Source organism: Balaenoptera ricei, chromosome 14 (genome assembly GCF_028023285.1).
Source record: "Balaenoptera ricei isolate mBalRic1 chromosome 14, mBalRic1.hap2, whole genome shotgun sequence".
In the NCBI taxonomy this organism is placed as follows: domain Eukaryota; kingdom Metazoa; phylum Chordata; class Mammalia; order Artiodactyla; family Balaenopteridae; genus Balaenoptera; species Balaenoptera ricei.
Window position 1 is genome coordinate 74412566 of NC_082652.1, and position 16160 is coordinate 74428725.

The window sequence follows — 16160 nt, forward strand, 5'->3', positions numbered from 1 at the left end:
AGATCCTTAGATCTTAAAAAGCATGACTGCCCCTTACTGTTGGGCTCAGTCTGACCCTGTGAGTTTTGGGTGTGTACATTTCCTTTAAGAACACTCCGCCTTGAGTGCTTCATGGGGAGAGTCTTACTTTGATGTTCCATCTTCTCTCTCTCCCCTCTTGGTCTCTGAAATTCTGAGCCTCAGCCTTACCAGCAGACCTTGTTATGGGTCAAAACTCTTGCTACTGGCTGCCATTTCTCACCTACAAGGTCTGACCTCCTGGACCACTAGGTGTGAGGGGCCCCCCACTGTTCCAAGGCAACCACCTCTTGGAGGATGCTAGACACTCCTGCTGATTTCCTGAGGCTTTGAGCTGGGGCCTGTAGCACCCACCTACCTGCCTTCCTTCTCTTCACCTGTGTTAGTACTTATATTTACTCTTTTAATAAATCTTAGTGGAGTTGACTTTGCAGATTCTGATCCCTTCTGAACCAAACAGCCTACTGGAAACCAAACTCTAACTAAGTACTTGGGGGGAGAAATCAGTGTTGAATTCTCAAACCCAATCCCCTGGCTGAACACCATATTCATAATGTCAAAACAAAACCCCTAGCAAGTATTGCACATCCTGACTTATATTGTTTACTCCATTATGGCAAATGTTATATGTGCACATAATTGTCTGATTGCAGACATATATTAATATCTCTTCTCTACATTTAAATTATAAGCTTCTTTTTTTTTTAAATTTTTTTATTTTTTATTTTATTTATTTATTTATTTATTTATTTATTTATTGCTGTGTTGGGTCTTCGTTTCTGTGCAAGGGCTTTCTCTAGTTGCGGCAAGTGGGGGCCACTCTTCATCGCGGTGCGCAGGCCTCTCACTATCGTGGCCTCTCTTGTTGCGGAGCACAGGCTCCAGACGTGCAGGCTCAGCAATTGTGGCTCACGGGCCTAGTCGCTCCGCAGCATGTGGGATCTTCCCAGACCAGGGCTCGAACCCGTGTCCCCTGCGTTGGCAGGCAGATTCTCAACCACTGCGCCACCAGGGAAGCCCTAAATTATAAGCTTCTTAAAGAGAAATATAAACTCAACACAATCCCTTAAATAAAACAACTTAGAGAGATCTGCCAATTGAATTTAATCAGTTAAGAGATTAACTTTTGTACTTGTTTTCTTTAGTGTAATTTCTTAGCTTGGTGTCTTGTTCATTCTCTCCACAAATATTTATTTCCTGAGGACCTACTATGTGCTAAGTAACCTTCCAGGTACTCAAAGTATTACTCCATCAAAGTGAATAGAACAGATTCCCACATAGAACTTATGTTGCTGTGGGGAGTTAGACAGTAGCTAAATAAAAAAGTTAAAATGTTATATGGGAAAAGGTGCTACAAAGGGGAAAAAAAGTGGGGCAAATGAATAGAGAAAGATGGAGGGTGGTGTTTATCTGGAGTTTTGTACGTTTTGCCTCTCTTAGAGAATAAGCTCCTATAGGTCTCTATTTTGTTTGCTTTGCATTTATTTTATTGGAGACTTCTAAACAGAATATACTAAACATGGAGTTTTTAGGTCTTTAACAAATACTTGTTGCAAATGGTAAGAAAAGATTTCTCAAGCTTTTAAAGATCCCCTACTTCTTCATTTTTTTTTCCCTTTACCTTTTAAATATAGTGGGGTGGGGGGAGCAAAAGACATGGATTGCAGTCAATTTAGTATATGTGGGAATTAGTTTTCTTTCTATAAGCCCTCTGGCTCTAATATTTTCCATAGCACAGTTTATTTAACAGACAAGATCATCTGTAATCTTTTTGTTTGTTTCAGCAGTATCTGGAAACATTAGAAACCCTGTTTACTAATCACTTTTTCCAAACCCAAGCCCCACTGCCCTAATGCTTAACGAGCTGACGTACCCGAAAAACCCTTGATGAAACCCACTAGAAGAATCACAAGAAATAGGCTCTTCAGAGTTACCTTGTGTGCTAACCTGGGGCCGGCACTAGGACCGCCCAGACGCCAATAGGCAGCCAAGCTTCACCGCCTGTCAGAGGGATTGAGCCGCCTTTGCTGTTACACAAGAGAGCAGGCAGCAGCCGTAGCAGTTCAGCATCCTTCCCCCTTCTGGTGGATCGGAAGGTATTTACTTGCTGTTTATCATTCAGATTTTGTACACCGTCCGTGTGCCTTTAGTGTTCACTTAATCTGATGCTCTGGAACACTGTCCAGCACTTGTTGGGTTACTATATTATTTTATGTTAATTTCCACAGCTGATGGAAGCAACAGTGCCATAAAGAAATGGGCTAGATATTTCCAGAGGCTGAAATCTGGAGGCATTTGGAGGTGTAAGTACATCGGTCACAGATTTCTAATGTGCTGGCTGTGTTAACTACGTCTTCTGACCTTCTTCCTCACTGAAGGATCCAATGTAAGATGCCATCTACATATTTCATTCATGAAGGAAAAGCACCAAGACGGTGACAGAAACCACTAACGATGGGCCTGAAACTCCACTTTGGAGTGGCTGTGGTTCCCTCTTCTAGCCTGTGGGTTTGCAAGAGGAGAAGCTGGATTTGCAACAGAGTTTTGATGGGAAAGAGCTTTTGCTCAGGGCTGCAGGCTGCTTGCTTGCTCGCTGCTTTCTGTTTTCAAAGCTCAAAGAAGGTCCTTTCTAATCATTGCAGTGGTGCAGTGTAGGAGTCTTTTTATGCTTCGTTTATTTCTGATTTCAAATACTCTTGTCATAAATGTGGGCTGCCAGAAAGCTGTTAGACCATTCTGTACCTCTCAGTGTAAAGCCACTGAAGAAAAATCTAGTTTGCTTTCTCTTGACCATACTATACTCAATACTACAATTAGTAGGTTATATTTAAAAAAATAATAATCTTAGATTCCCTTTCCTGTTCAACAATAAATCTGGTTATGTGTGGTAAGGGAGTAGTTTGCTATTAGAAAACCTAAATAAAGATGACTCTACAGAGAAAATTGGACATTCCCTTTAAGTATTTTACAAATCAATTGAAGTTGCTTTTCTGGGGCCTTGGTACAAATTTCCTGCATTAAAATCTCTTTGAAAATTTTAAAGCCTTGTCAAACTGTCAGATTAGATTATTACTTTAGAAGTTAGATCAGATTTAGGAAACTTATACCAAAATGTATTAGGTAAACATATTTATAACTCAATAAAATGTTGAATCATATTAATGGTCAATTCATAGAAAAGTTTAAGATAAACAGTGTCATTTAATTTATTTCAGGAAAGAAAATATCAAACTAAGACGCAAAGCAATTCATCAGTATCGAAAAAGTGACTTCAATGAAAGCAATTTTTAAAATACATTTTAAAATCCTTTTAGTGTTTCAAAAATTAAGTACAATATATTTTCTATATTGGAACACCCTAAGTGAGATTTCAAATTGTTTAAGTATCAAACTTTGGAAAACACACCTATAGTTCTAAAATTCAGTTTTGTAGAAGAAAGAGGGACAGAGGATATGAGGGAGGGAGAAATTGAGTCTTATTTTATTGTTCCATACTTGGTATATTTAGAACATTCTGATGGAATATTTACTATATAAATATGCTACCCATATTTTTCAAAATGTAACAAAAATTTACAAAGCTTATATTAATTTGCAAATCCTTAAATGCAAATGAATATAAGTATGTAAAAATAACATGCTAATATTGCTATATAATATTTCTTTAGCAGGGAAAATCTTTTTGAAGACAATGCCTTGCTTCTAGTGGAAATTAGGGAAATCAGGTTGGGGTTAGTAACAGCCTTTCAATATTCTGTGATGGAAAAGTAATTTTTAAAGTTTATTTTTAGTTGGTATAACAATATACTAGATAGCTCCATGAACTTTTGTTAATAAAGTATCTCCCTCTCTCTTTTAAAAACATTTTTTGTATTCCAAGTTTAGAATGTTGACTCAATTCTTCAAATTAATACTTAGCTTGAAAATTCTTGCCCAACATACGATTTGCAGCCTTAATCTTCAGTTTTACGTCATACTCATACATGTCTTATCACGAATAATTTTAAATGACTTCATTTTATGTTCAGTCTACCGGTTCATTGAATTCAGTGATGACTTAGGGGAAAAAAATCTTGAGAACATAGATCTTATTCAGAATTTGATACTTTTCTCAGAACCTGAAACTTCTTCCTGAATTTAAGCCCTGAAATTAAGTCCACTGGCTAGAGTCAATTGAAGACAGTGGGAAGAGTACTCGGCAGAAATCTGGAATTGCTGGCCAGCAAGTGGAGTTTAAGCTGAAGAATAAAATGCAAAAGCGAAAGCTAATTTGTTAAAGTGTGAAAGTAGTGATTATCTGGTGATTTTATCCCTGAGGATAACCCCCTTAGGCCTTGAAAAGTCTCCCTGTCCTGCAGATCCAGGTGAATATCAGTATTGTCTAGATTTACTGATTAAGTAAGGTAGGTATTTCTAAAAGGTTAATTTTACATACATATTTTTTTTTAAAAAGGTTCAGCAGATAGCAAATCTGGTTACACCAATTTTGCCTGCAGCCTTGTGGGGAGGGTTCTAAAGAATATAACATATTCCATTTGAAACTGGTGCTTAGTAAGACCTTTAAGAAAGAGATGGAAAAAAATAGCTTTTACATGACTAAACCACCTAGAAGAAACTAGTGTGTAGGGAGAAAAGACACATCAGCAAAACTTGTTCTGGTATTTCAGTTTACTTTTATTTTGGTTTTCTGAGCGCCTGTGCTTTGAGTAAGAAGAGATGTCTCCTGGTAGAAGCTGTGGAAAATGCAGCTGGGGGTTGTCTTCCAATGGGAAGCACTTCGTGTTTGTTGAAGGCGTAAAGAAACAAATGTAAAGAAATGACAAATAGTCCTTCTCAATTTATCCTGCAAGGTGATTACAGTGCTAACATGAGTTTTTCAGACTCTGTTGGCCACATATACAAGCCACAATAAATAGGAATTATATGTCACTTGAGAATTTCTTTGAAATCTAATTATGATTTTCCCTTAATAAATAAAAGACCTAAAGGGAATGGAATGAAAGAGTATTAGTGGCAACAGTTACAGTTGTGCAAACCAGGAGGGATAAGTTTTGTATTTTGCTGGAGTTTGGCAATAGGGGTAAGCGAGTATCCATTTTTATCCCGAAAAATTTTTCGGAAGAAGCTTTTCTCAAAAGCAAAGATGTCGTTTACAGAAATTGATTTTACGTATAAAGAAATAAGTTTGTAGGTACAGCAGAAGGCTTTTAAATAGATGAGACGCAGCCTTTGGGTAGAAAAGAGCCATTAACAATATGAAATGTGTCCCGTGCATTGTTGATAAGCTGATTCATCCCAAAAGTTAATTGTCCCTCCTGATTCTCACAACTGTAACTGATATAAACATGGGACACCACTAATATATGCTCAGTCCCTTCCCTTAGGTCTTTTATTGAAGAGGGAAGAAGTTAAAAACTCTAAGGAAACTGTTGACAAATATTAATCATGATTTCATAGGTGTTAAGTTGCAAATGAGCTTTGCTATTCCCCCGCATATAATGTAATAATTGCAGTTTGCACTTTGGAGTTAATGTAAAATTTTACGGACACAGCATTTAATATTTTTGGACTATCTTTTCATTATTATTGCTATTAAAAAATAATAATGGATTATCTTTTTAAAAATAGATATTTATCAATTTCTTAATGTATGTCAGGTATGGAATTTAGACTAGTAAACAAGGTATGTCCAACATTCGTGGTCTCCATCATTCCATCATTTTGTGAAGGGAAATAGGCAACAAACAAATATTATGAACCAAACACATGATTATTAAACTTCTTTAAAAATTATTATTATAATTTCTTACAAATAAACCAGAATATATCTGTTAGGTACTAACTTGAAAATTAGAAGAGAGTGCTAAGATAAAGAACGACTTGGTGGCTTTTTTAGATGTGGTTGTCTAGGAGGTTCCCTGAAAAAAGTGACGTATCATCAGGGATCCCAGTGAAAGATTCAGCCAAGCAGAGGGCAGCATGCGCTGTAATAGAAAAAGTGCAGACTTTGTGTAAGCCTACTGCAATTTAAATCCATTCTGTGTCATTCTTTTTATTTATTTATTTATTTATTTATTTATTTATTTATTTATGGCTGTGTTGGGTCTTCGTTTCTGTGCAAGGGCTTTCTCTAGTTGCGGCAAGCGGGGGCCACTCTTCATCGCGGTGTGCGGGCCTCTCACTATTGTGGCCTCTCTTGTTGCGGAGCACAGGCTCCAGACCCGCAGGCTCAGTAATTGTGGCTCACGGGCCCAGCTGCTCTGCGGCATGTGGGATCCTCCCAGACCAGGGCTCGAACCCGTGTCCCCTGCATTGGCAGGCAGACTCTCAACCACTGCGCCACCAGGGAAGCCCCTGTGTCATTCTTAAACCTTGAAATCTTGAGCATTCCACCCCCTTGATAAAGCTTTACAGAGTTTTGAGAAGAATGAGATTTTCTTTACAGAGTTTTGAGAAAAATGAGACAACATATTGAGTGTCCATGACAATATCTGGGGCAGATTTAAATTTCCATTATAACTTATAAAGTATTGTTGCAACTTTATGAATTCACTCCTTTGAATACCTAGTCAAATAAACAAGTATTGGACTATTTTATCACTCCTGTCCCCCTTTAAATTCTTCCGGTGATTCTATAATCACACAGTTGAGGGAGAAAAGATAGCCCCTTCCACAGACAGCAGAAAAAGAGAGCAATGCTCCTGAATTTCCTAAAGTCTCCATGAGGAGCTTTGTCAGATGCAGTTATGGTATATTTTTGATTGTCTCCTCAGGACCCACCAGCACAGTGCTTGATGGGGATTAATTAAGGTGCTGTTCCTCCTAGGGAATGCCAGACTGAGGTGACCACACCCAAGGAGGTTAGCTACATGTCCCTTGCCAGGACTGTGCTAACTGGACTTGGCCTGTCAAACACAACTTCTCGAGAAGTTCAGTGAGATGAACGTGGCACTTCACAGTGCACAGCACAGGGTTCAGGCTCAAGTTGAAGAAGCGAGTTCACTGGTGAAGATGATAGTTTATTGATACTTGGAGTGACTCACATCTAAACACTTTTGGAGTTTTACCATCTCATCAGTGTGCAGCCCTAAAATATATGCCTGCATACAAACAGCCACAGTATATATATAATTTTTAAGTGTAAAATTGCTATGAGTGACTTTTAAGTATTTTCCCCCTATTGCTCGTGATATTACAGCTACGTATATTGGCAAAATTGTTCAACAGTGTTTTTCCCTAGTCATTTCAAAGGAAAACATTAATCCTGGATGTTATCAGCTAGATCTAGGTGAAGCTACTTTACTAAACAGAATCCCAAATGAAAAGCTAACCTAATTTAAAGCATGAAAGAGGATGGCATTGAAAAGAGGCATCACTGGGGGAATAAGGTCCCTGACTGGTCTAGATTTGATGTGGCCAAGTTCCTGCTCTTGTGGAAGAAGATGGAATACTCCAGAGTGGCAGCCAGACAAATTAGCAAACTCAGACTAAAGCCTGTTCTGTGCAGGACCAACAAAGTGCAATGGCCATTGCTGAGGGTGAAGAAAGCAGTAGAGAGATTCAAGTCAGAAAGTAAAATTCAAGTTCATGAGGCCTTGTGCTGCTGGTATTTAAATCTATCTGCTGCTCAGTCACTCTCCATGTATGTGTCCTTGGAAATGTAACTTGATCTATTTAGGTCTTAGTTTCTTTATTGCAATATATTGAATTTTAGTAATACATTAACATTATTAAATGAGAGACAAATGTAATATCTAAAAGGCAGATAATTACTAAATGAAAGTTAGAATAACAGTAATCATAGTAGGAAAACTTGTTTTAAAGGAGAAAGCATAATTCAAATTTAAAAGGGTTGTAAAATAATGATTAAATGTACAATTCACCAGTAAGATGTATCTATCCTGAACCTGTAAACACTCAATAACATAACCTAAATTAATATAAACAGAATATATAAAGCAAGGAAAAATAGAAAAATCCACAATCATAGTGAGAGATTTTATCAAAATTCTCTCAGAACTGGGCAAACATTAATAAGAACAGAGAATTTGAAGAGTACAATTTACAATCTCAATTTATTAGACATATATGAAAACTGCAACCAATAAAGTTATTTTCTTAGGCACACAAACATTCTTCTTATGCATAAAAATTTACTAACACGAAAAACAAAGCAAATCTCGACAAATAGCAAAGATCAAATATCATAGTTAACATCATTAATTACAATATAAAAAATTTATTTGTACTAGAAACTTGTGCAGTTCAAATTAGCTATATACAATGCAAAAGGTAATGCAATCCAGACTTGAAAATCTAGAAAATAGTATCTAGATTTAAAAACAGTTATTAAATTTCATTTGATCCCATTTAAAAACTACACTTATCCATGCATCTCATTGGGATTATTTCTAACCAGGCACAATTTTCACCTTTTACACCAGGAAACTGTGTAAGGGTTTAGATAAAACAACCAGATTTCTGAACTGAACACCCTTGAAATTTTCCCATTAAACCACATCTGCATGATAACCAAATAAATAAATTATTCGTTTATAATAAATCCACAATTCTGATTATGAGGCCAAATTTCTACTACGTTTACTCTGATAACTATGGGTAAATCCTCATTTTCAAGATTAGAATTAATTCATAACTGGATTCAAGATGGTCTGTATTATAAGACCCTATATTTCTTAACACAGAAAATATTTCAATCACTGTAAAATAAATACTGACCAAATCAATTATTGATGGAACCCCAAAATGATTCATTTGCATCATGATATTGTAGGATACTTTTATCTATATTGCTTTAATTATTATCTTGCCTTTCACTTCTTTTATAAACTGTTTTTTAAAAACCTTAGAATATAGAACTTTGACCCTTAACAGACCATTCTAATGCCCTGCTTTAGAAAAGTTTAAATTATTCTCAATTTTCCATTTGTCAAAATTCAAACTAGATCAAAATTCCATTTCAGATCTATAGCAACTTTGCTCTCAATCTGAAAAGGGCAGAGAGACTTTCTGTCTGAGCATCGCATATACTCTTTGATAAAGAATGACCTTTTTTTACGCCTTAACAAGAAAAAACTCTAGGAAAGATACAAATCTTGTATCATTCTATGTGTATGTCAAAAGTTATCTATATGAAGGACAAATGGCTCAATGAAAGAGCAACTGCTCCTGGCAAAGTGATCATCTAAATGGTGCTTTTTCATTTTGAATGGATCCCTTTAGTTGTTACTGCAATAAAAAGACAGTATATTCCAAGTCTGTTCAAGTTATTTTCAGAATGTGAAAGTTTCCTTCTTTCAATAATATTCTGCCTCCATTAACGTATTCAAACTTTTCAGTTTTAGTATATTTAAAGTGACGTTTAGAAGGGACTTTAGAAATCTTTGTCTACCACCACCAGTTTAGAGATGATGATCCTGGAGTTCTAAGCGGTCAGGTCATGAGAAACCATGTCTTATGTTTTTCAACCTGGCCTTATTGTATCAGCTTATAGTTTGTTAAGTATAATTTCAAAACGTAAAATTATAACTTTTGGGCAAATATAAGATAGACATGTATAAGAAATTTTCTTTTATAAATTAATTCATGAAGGATATCAGTAAGATGTCATGACCAGTTTGAAAAGCATTTAAGAAACGGGATATAGTCACAGTTTAAAAAAGAAGTGTTAGGGTAAGATTGTGGAGTTTAAAAAAAAAAGTTAATCTTTGGGATTATCTGCTTCATCAGACAAAAAATAATTTCATTTCGATGGGAGAAAAACCTAAAAGTTAACAAGTAACTTGACTAAATCTGGGACTTTTAATCAATAGTAAACAATGGGATGAACTAAGTCCCTTTCCTTAGACAAGGCCAAAGGTGGTCTGTGACCCATATGTTATTGAAAGTACTTTCTGCCCATCTTTTTGCCTCATTTCTATGGTTTAGATAAGGGACTGACCAGCTAAGCCTGTGTGCCAAGTCCAGCCCATCAGCTTTTTGTAAGTGAAGTCTTACTGGAGCATAGCTTTGACCTGATTATTTCCAAAGGTGCATCAAGAATGTTAATTCACCATAGAGGCCTTCTAGAGTTTGCTTTGCAAATACAGGCCCTTACAGTATTGAGCAATACTAATGCCACAAAATTTACTTCTGTCTGGAAATTTTCATAAGGAATCTTAAGTTGGACTTTTAAAATTCTCTTTTAGTACGTCTTCTATCTTAAGGCTAGGAAACCAACCCCAAAACACTCTTTCCACTAGATTTCACCTGCAATACCTATACATTTAGGTGAAAGCTTCTCTTTTAGAGCTCCTTCAAATTTGCTAAATTCCCTAATCTACTAGATCAGCTTCCTAGAAAGGCTTTGTGGGCATCAACTCCACATATGTTCTATAATGATAAGCTGCCGTACTTAAGTAAGAATCCATCTGAAATATGACACTCCAAGCATAGACTTGGTTACAACACTGATTTGTGTAGTTATATCCTGGTAAATGTGGTGATAGATTCCTATTGATACTATGGAGATTTTAAATTATTTTATTATTTTTAATATTATATTATAATTTTTATTATTTTATTATTATAGTTTTATATATATTTTTTTATTGCCATGGAAAGGAAGGAGACTCAGTAAAAATATTTACTTCTAAATTCCAAGTGGGTTGGTGAGACTCAGATACCATTTAGAACATTTAATTTCAGTTTACAAAAGCATAACTTTCTAATGTTAGGATTAGAAATAACTCAAGAAGGAAGAGAAAGCATTTCCTTATATGCTCATTAAAAAATAGAATGTTAAAATAATGCCAAACATATTCCAGACAAATAATCACACTTGCTTTTTCCTCATGAGCTCATTTAGTCCTCGTGGTTAATCCTTTCATGCACTATGCCTGCTTCTGGATTACAAGGAGTCCAGCAAATCCTGACTCATTTCACTGGTACAGCCTGAAAGCTGTCTAAGCCATGTGAGTTTAGAAGCCTATCCCGCAGAGTCTATTCTTTGAAGAGTACTTGGTACTGTCCTTTGTATAGGGCTCCGGGATTGACCTTCTTTGTCGAAGACACCGATTCTAGCCTATAGCTTATAGCAGCTCCTTCAGGCAGGCATCCAGAAACAGAGAGCTGTTTGATGATGAGACTGATTGGCTGTTAATTTCTGACAATTACCAATGATGTCAGAAGAGAGGAGAGTAAAATTATTTAATAGGCCTCTCATAATGGTTTGACCAATGTTTTCTCTGAGACAACAACATATTACGGAAGGCACTGAAGAATCTCCAGGGCCTTCCCCACAAAGCGTCTCGTTTCTGAAATATTTATATTAATAGTTTATCTATGCAAATTAGCCTAAGGAAGTCTGAGTCTCTATTCTGATTTTACAGCTCTTATATAATAGTATTGAGCTAATTAGTAACTATGAAACTGCCAAACAAACCTAATTATTTCTAGCAATTTTTTTCACTTTTATAGAGTAAAATAACAAATCTTTGTCATTTATCAGGTGCTCTCTGAGAAATCTCAAAAATAATTTTATAAGTGAATTTTAGGGGCTTTTGGGGGTGACCTCCCAAACTGCTAAAGTCTAATTTTCAAATCATGCCTCTCTGGAAAATAAACAAATGAACAAATATAAACAGTTTCACATATTAATTAATAAAGAAACCAGATGTTACGATCACTTTGGAGAAAATGTGAGGCATTATGTATACATAGGCAAATTAACAAAGATATGTTAAAGCAAAATTACTACGTCAGATTTGAAAACTGGCTAATATCTAACAGGTCATAAATCTTTGGGGTTATTTGCTCCACTGGGCAAAAATTATTTGCATATCTAATGGATAAAATTCTACAAATTAACAAGTAATTTTACAAAGTCTAGGTGTTTTAATAAAAAATGAATTGGGAGATTGGGATTGACATATATACACTAATATGTATAAAATGGATAACTAATAAGAACCTGCTGTATAAAAAAATAAATAAAATTCTAAAATTCAAAAATAATAATAATAATAAATGAAGCAAATAAGTAGTACATTCCTCTAGACCTGTGCTGTGCAATAAAGTAGCCACTAACTCTTTTAATATGGCTATTAAAATTTAAACTCAAATTAATTAATTTTAAATTTAAAATCTAAACTCAAATTAATTAAAATTAAACATAATAAAGCTTTTAGATCCTTAGCCCCACTATCCACTTTTCACATGCTCAATGGCTATACTGGCTTAGTGGCTACCATATTGGGCAGCATTTCTATCTTCACTGAAATTTCTTTGAGATAGCACTGCACCTGCCTAGACAATCCTTAGGTGGCCATTGACCATCTATGGATAAGGATAAGTTCCCCACATTTTTGCCTTATTTCCAACTTTCAGAAAAATTTTCTGACAGTCTTAATTGTGATAGAATTTATAACCATCTAAAAGTAAAACTCAGTAGTAAATGACTACTATCTGAATAGACTTTACGTGTAGCACAATCATGCCAAAACAGGGTGATGATATGATACATGATATATTTTGGTAGCAGTATAAAAATGACTTTAGAGCAATGCACACTTTGAAAAAATACAATGCTACCAAAATATGTATCATTTGAATTACTCAATGTGATTCAGTCAACCCTCTTAGGAAACCATAGAAGTTGGGATGTTGTGAATGGTTCTGGTAAACAAGAGTAGGGTCAAAACAGAAAAGATGTGAGTCAGGACAACCATAGTATCTAAAGAAAGTTTTGCCTTTTGCTTCACATAGCATTTTATTTTTCTGTGTTTAATTATGATAACATGGAATTACACATATTGCCATAAAAGTAACTTCTATGTTAAATAGAACCTAGGTTTTATAGTAATGCTCAATAGTGCAGAAGGGAAATACAACATTATCAAACTAGGATGCTATTTAAAAATTGTGAGAATTACTTATGTAATAGATAACTGCTTTATCTTGGATTTCTCGTTAACAAACTGAAAGCATTATTTCCCTGAATTTCATTACTGTATGTAAATTTCATTTATTAAACAAATAGCTATTAGGTGCCTATTATACAAACAAGATAGAAACAGTGTCTGCCCATACAGAGGGTGCAGACTGGTAAGGAAGGCAGAAAATAAACAAATAACTAATTAATTACAAATGTTGTAAGCTTTATGAAGAAGTAGTGTGAGAGCATATGAGGGATACTCTCCTAATCTGTTGGGATAGGAGCTGGGTGTGTATTTGAAGGCATGCAGCCAAGAAAGCCATCTTTCAGAAAGTGGCATGTAAATTAGGATCTGGAGGATAAGGAGGGATTTTCTAGATAAAGGAAAGTTGCAGAGGGTGGAAAATTTCATAAAGGAAACATCATATAGAAGGCCCCTGACCAATGAGGTAGCATGAGCATTTGAGTTTTCAACTGAATGAAGATGTAATGACTTGAAGAACTGTTTTCCTAATGCTATTTCCCCTTTTTTGGCCAAAAGAGAGAGAGAGAGCAGATTGGCCCAGATTACCTCCTTATATCAAATTGCAATCAAGGAAATATGTAAATAGACAAAATCCTTGTGACCTACTTCTCATTCAGAATTGCCAGAAATGTTTCCCTCTGTGGAAGAAAGCTGCCCATAGTAGTCACCTTGACCTTCCACTGAGGTCCAAAATGGAAGAGATCAACTTCATATCCTAACTTATGGGTTCACTGTTGACTCTCCGGGCTGTCTTATGCAAACAAAGTTTCTTTCTCATAAATAAAAGTGAAGGCTTGGATGGGCTTACTGACTTTAGGCATAACTGCAGGTGTTTAAGTAACCAGAGAAGAGGAGTTACTGCCCTTGCCTGGGAAAATAGCCACAATCTTAATGCCCAAATAACTCAATCTTTATTGATAGTATCAATTATAGATCATCTATATTCAGATATCTAAGTGACATTACATTTGATTGCAGAATTTTAGATTGGATAATGAATGGATGAATCAAAATTTTCTTTGTGAACTTTATCTGGAACCTTATCTCGGCACCGTCTTTCTCCCTGTCCACACACTTCTCATGATGTATTTGACCCACCGTTATAAATTTGTTGCTGTATTTGACATTTTTCCTAGAATATGAGCACATAATAATCTCTGTATTTCTAGCACTTAATGCTTGGCCAGTGATGTTCAATGTGTGTTTATTAAGAGACTGAGCAACTGAATAAACAAAGGATTGTAGGTTTATAAATATATTAAAAGAAAGAAAAAGACCTTAAAATATCTGGCTGAATCAAAGTTTTTCATTTTATATGGAAGTTAATAATATTTAATTTATTTGATTAAATAATATTGACGAGGCTATCAATCTCATCAACAATATTTTCAAAGATGAGACTATCCATCTCATCAACAATATTCAAATTTTATTGAATGCTTCTTCTGTACAAATCAGCAATACAAAAATAAAAGGTATCAGGCATGGTTCTTGCCTTCTAGGAATTGGTGACAAAGTTGAAAAACAAGGATGTTTGTTTAAAAATGTAATGTCTAATATAGGAAATGTGTACTAAAAGCCAAATGAGTACAATAAAAAGTGAGAGATGCCAGAGTTAAGAATGTAAACAGCAAGGACATTCTGAAACCCAGGTCATATTAAAAATCACAAGAGGGACGACCTTTCATAAAATACTAAACTCCTGTAATTGTTCTTAGATGACTAACCATTGACTCATAATCTTGTCCTTTTGCTATATCTCTCAGTATTTACTTACATTTTCCACCCACAAACAACTGGAAAAAAGAATGAAATTAATATCTGTTGATCACCTACCATATCTCAGACATTGTAGTCAGAATTTTACATAATGTATCTCTACCTTAAACATTTTTAGAACATAAACACATTCACAATATTTTTTAAAAATTAAAGAAAAATTTTATCTGCATCTTTTGCTTAGTTGTTGTGATGGAACCTGATCTTGACAAGAACTTTTTTCCATAAAACAACTTTGTTGTGGTGTACTTACATAAAATAGACACCTATTTTAAATTTATAACTTAATGCATCTTGAAAAATGTGTACTCCTGTATACACATTCAAGATAGAGAATATCATCGTCACCCCCCAAAATTCCCTGATGTCTTTTTGCAATCAATCTTGGCCTTAGGCTACCTCTGATATGCTATTTATCACTATAAATTCATTTGCCTTAGCAAGAATTACATATAAATGAAGTCATGCAGTATGAATCCTTTTGTGTATGGCTTCTTTCATATGTAATGTTTTTGAGTTTCACCCATGTCCTTGCATATCTAAGTAGTTGAAGATTTTTTTTAAAAATTTCTTAGTAGTATTCCATCTTATGAATATACTACAATTTGTTTATCCATTCTCCTATTGATGGACATTTAGGTAGTTTTCGTTTTTTGGCTGCTATGAATAAAATTGGTATGAACCTTGATTTTCAAGACCTCGTGTAGAAATGTGTTTTTATTTCTCCTGGTGAGCACTTAAGAATGGAATTGCTTTGCAGTATGCTAAGTTTACATTTGGCGTTGTGTTTATTGTAGTTTGGTTTCCCAGCAGAAATGTTTTGAGAGTTCTAGTTTCTCCTTCTCTTCACCAGCACCTGATATTATTAACGTCTTTAAGTAAACCTTCCCTGTGGGTGTGTAGTGGTAGCTCACTGTAATTTTAATTTGCATGTCAAGTTAAATCAGTCTCTGATAGACGAATGGAGTTGAGCATCTTTACTTGGGTTCATTAGACATTTATCTTCTTTTGAGAAGTATCTGTTCAAATCTTTTGCCCACTTTTATGTTGAGTTGCTTGTAACAGAGTTGTAAGAGTTTTCTATATTTTCTGGTTACAAATCCTTTGTAAGATATATGTATTGCAGATATCTTCTCTCATTCTATGGCTTTTTTTTTTTAACAAGACTTTATTTTTTTAGAGCAGTTTTAGGTTCACACCAAAATTGAGAGGAAGGTACAGAGAGTTCCCATACACCTCCCCCCCAACCACCTGTGTAACCTCCCCCATTATCAACATCCCCCATCAAAGTAGTACATTTGTTACAACTGGTGAACCTGCATTGACACATCATTATCATTCAAAGTCCATAGTTTACCTTAGGGTTCACCTTTGGTGTACATTCTATGGGTTTGAAAAAATGTA

General features: G+C 35.2%; 1 protein-coding gene across 1 annotated transcript in view; it reads left to right on the forward strand.

Annotated features, from left to right (window-relative positions):
- Positions 1-2047: 2047 nt before the first annotated feature.
- RAB27B (RAB27B, member RAS oncogene family) overlaps positions 2048-16160 on the forward strand; it is a 162542-nt gene continuing 148429 nt past the window's right edge. The window contains exons 1-2 of the mRNA XM_059894595.1: positions 2048-2114; positions 2247-2321. The gene's annotated coding sequence lies outside the window, so the exon portion shown is untranslated. The remainder of the gene's footprint in view (positions 2115-2246; positions 2322-16160) is intronic.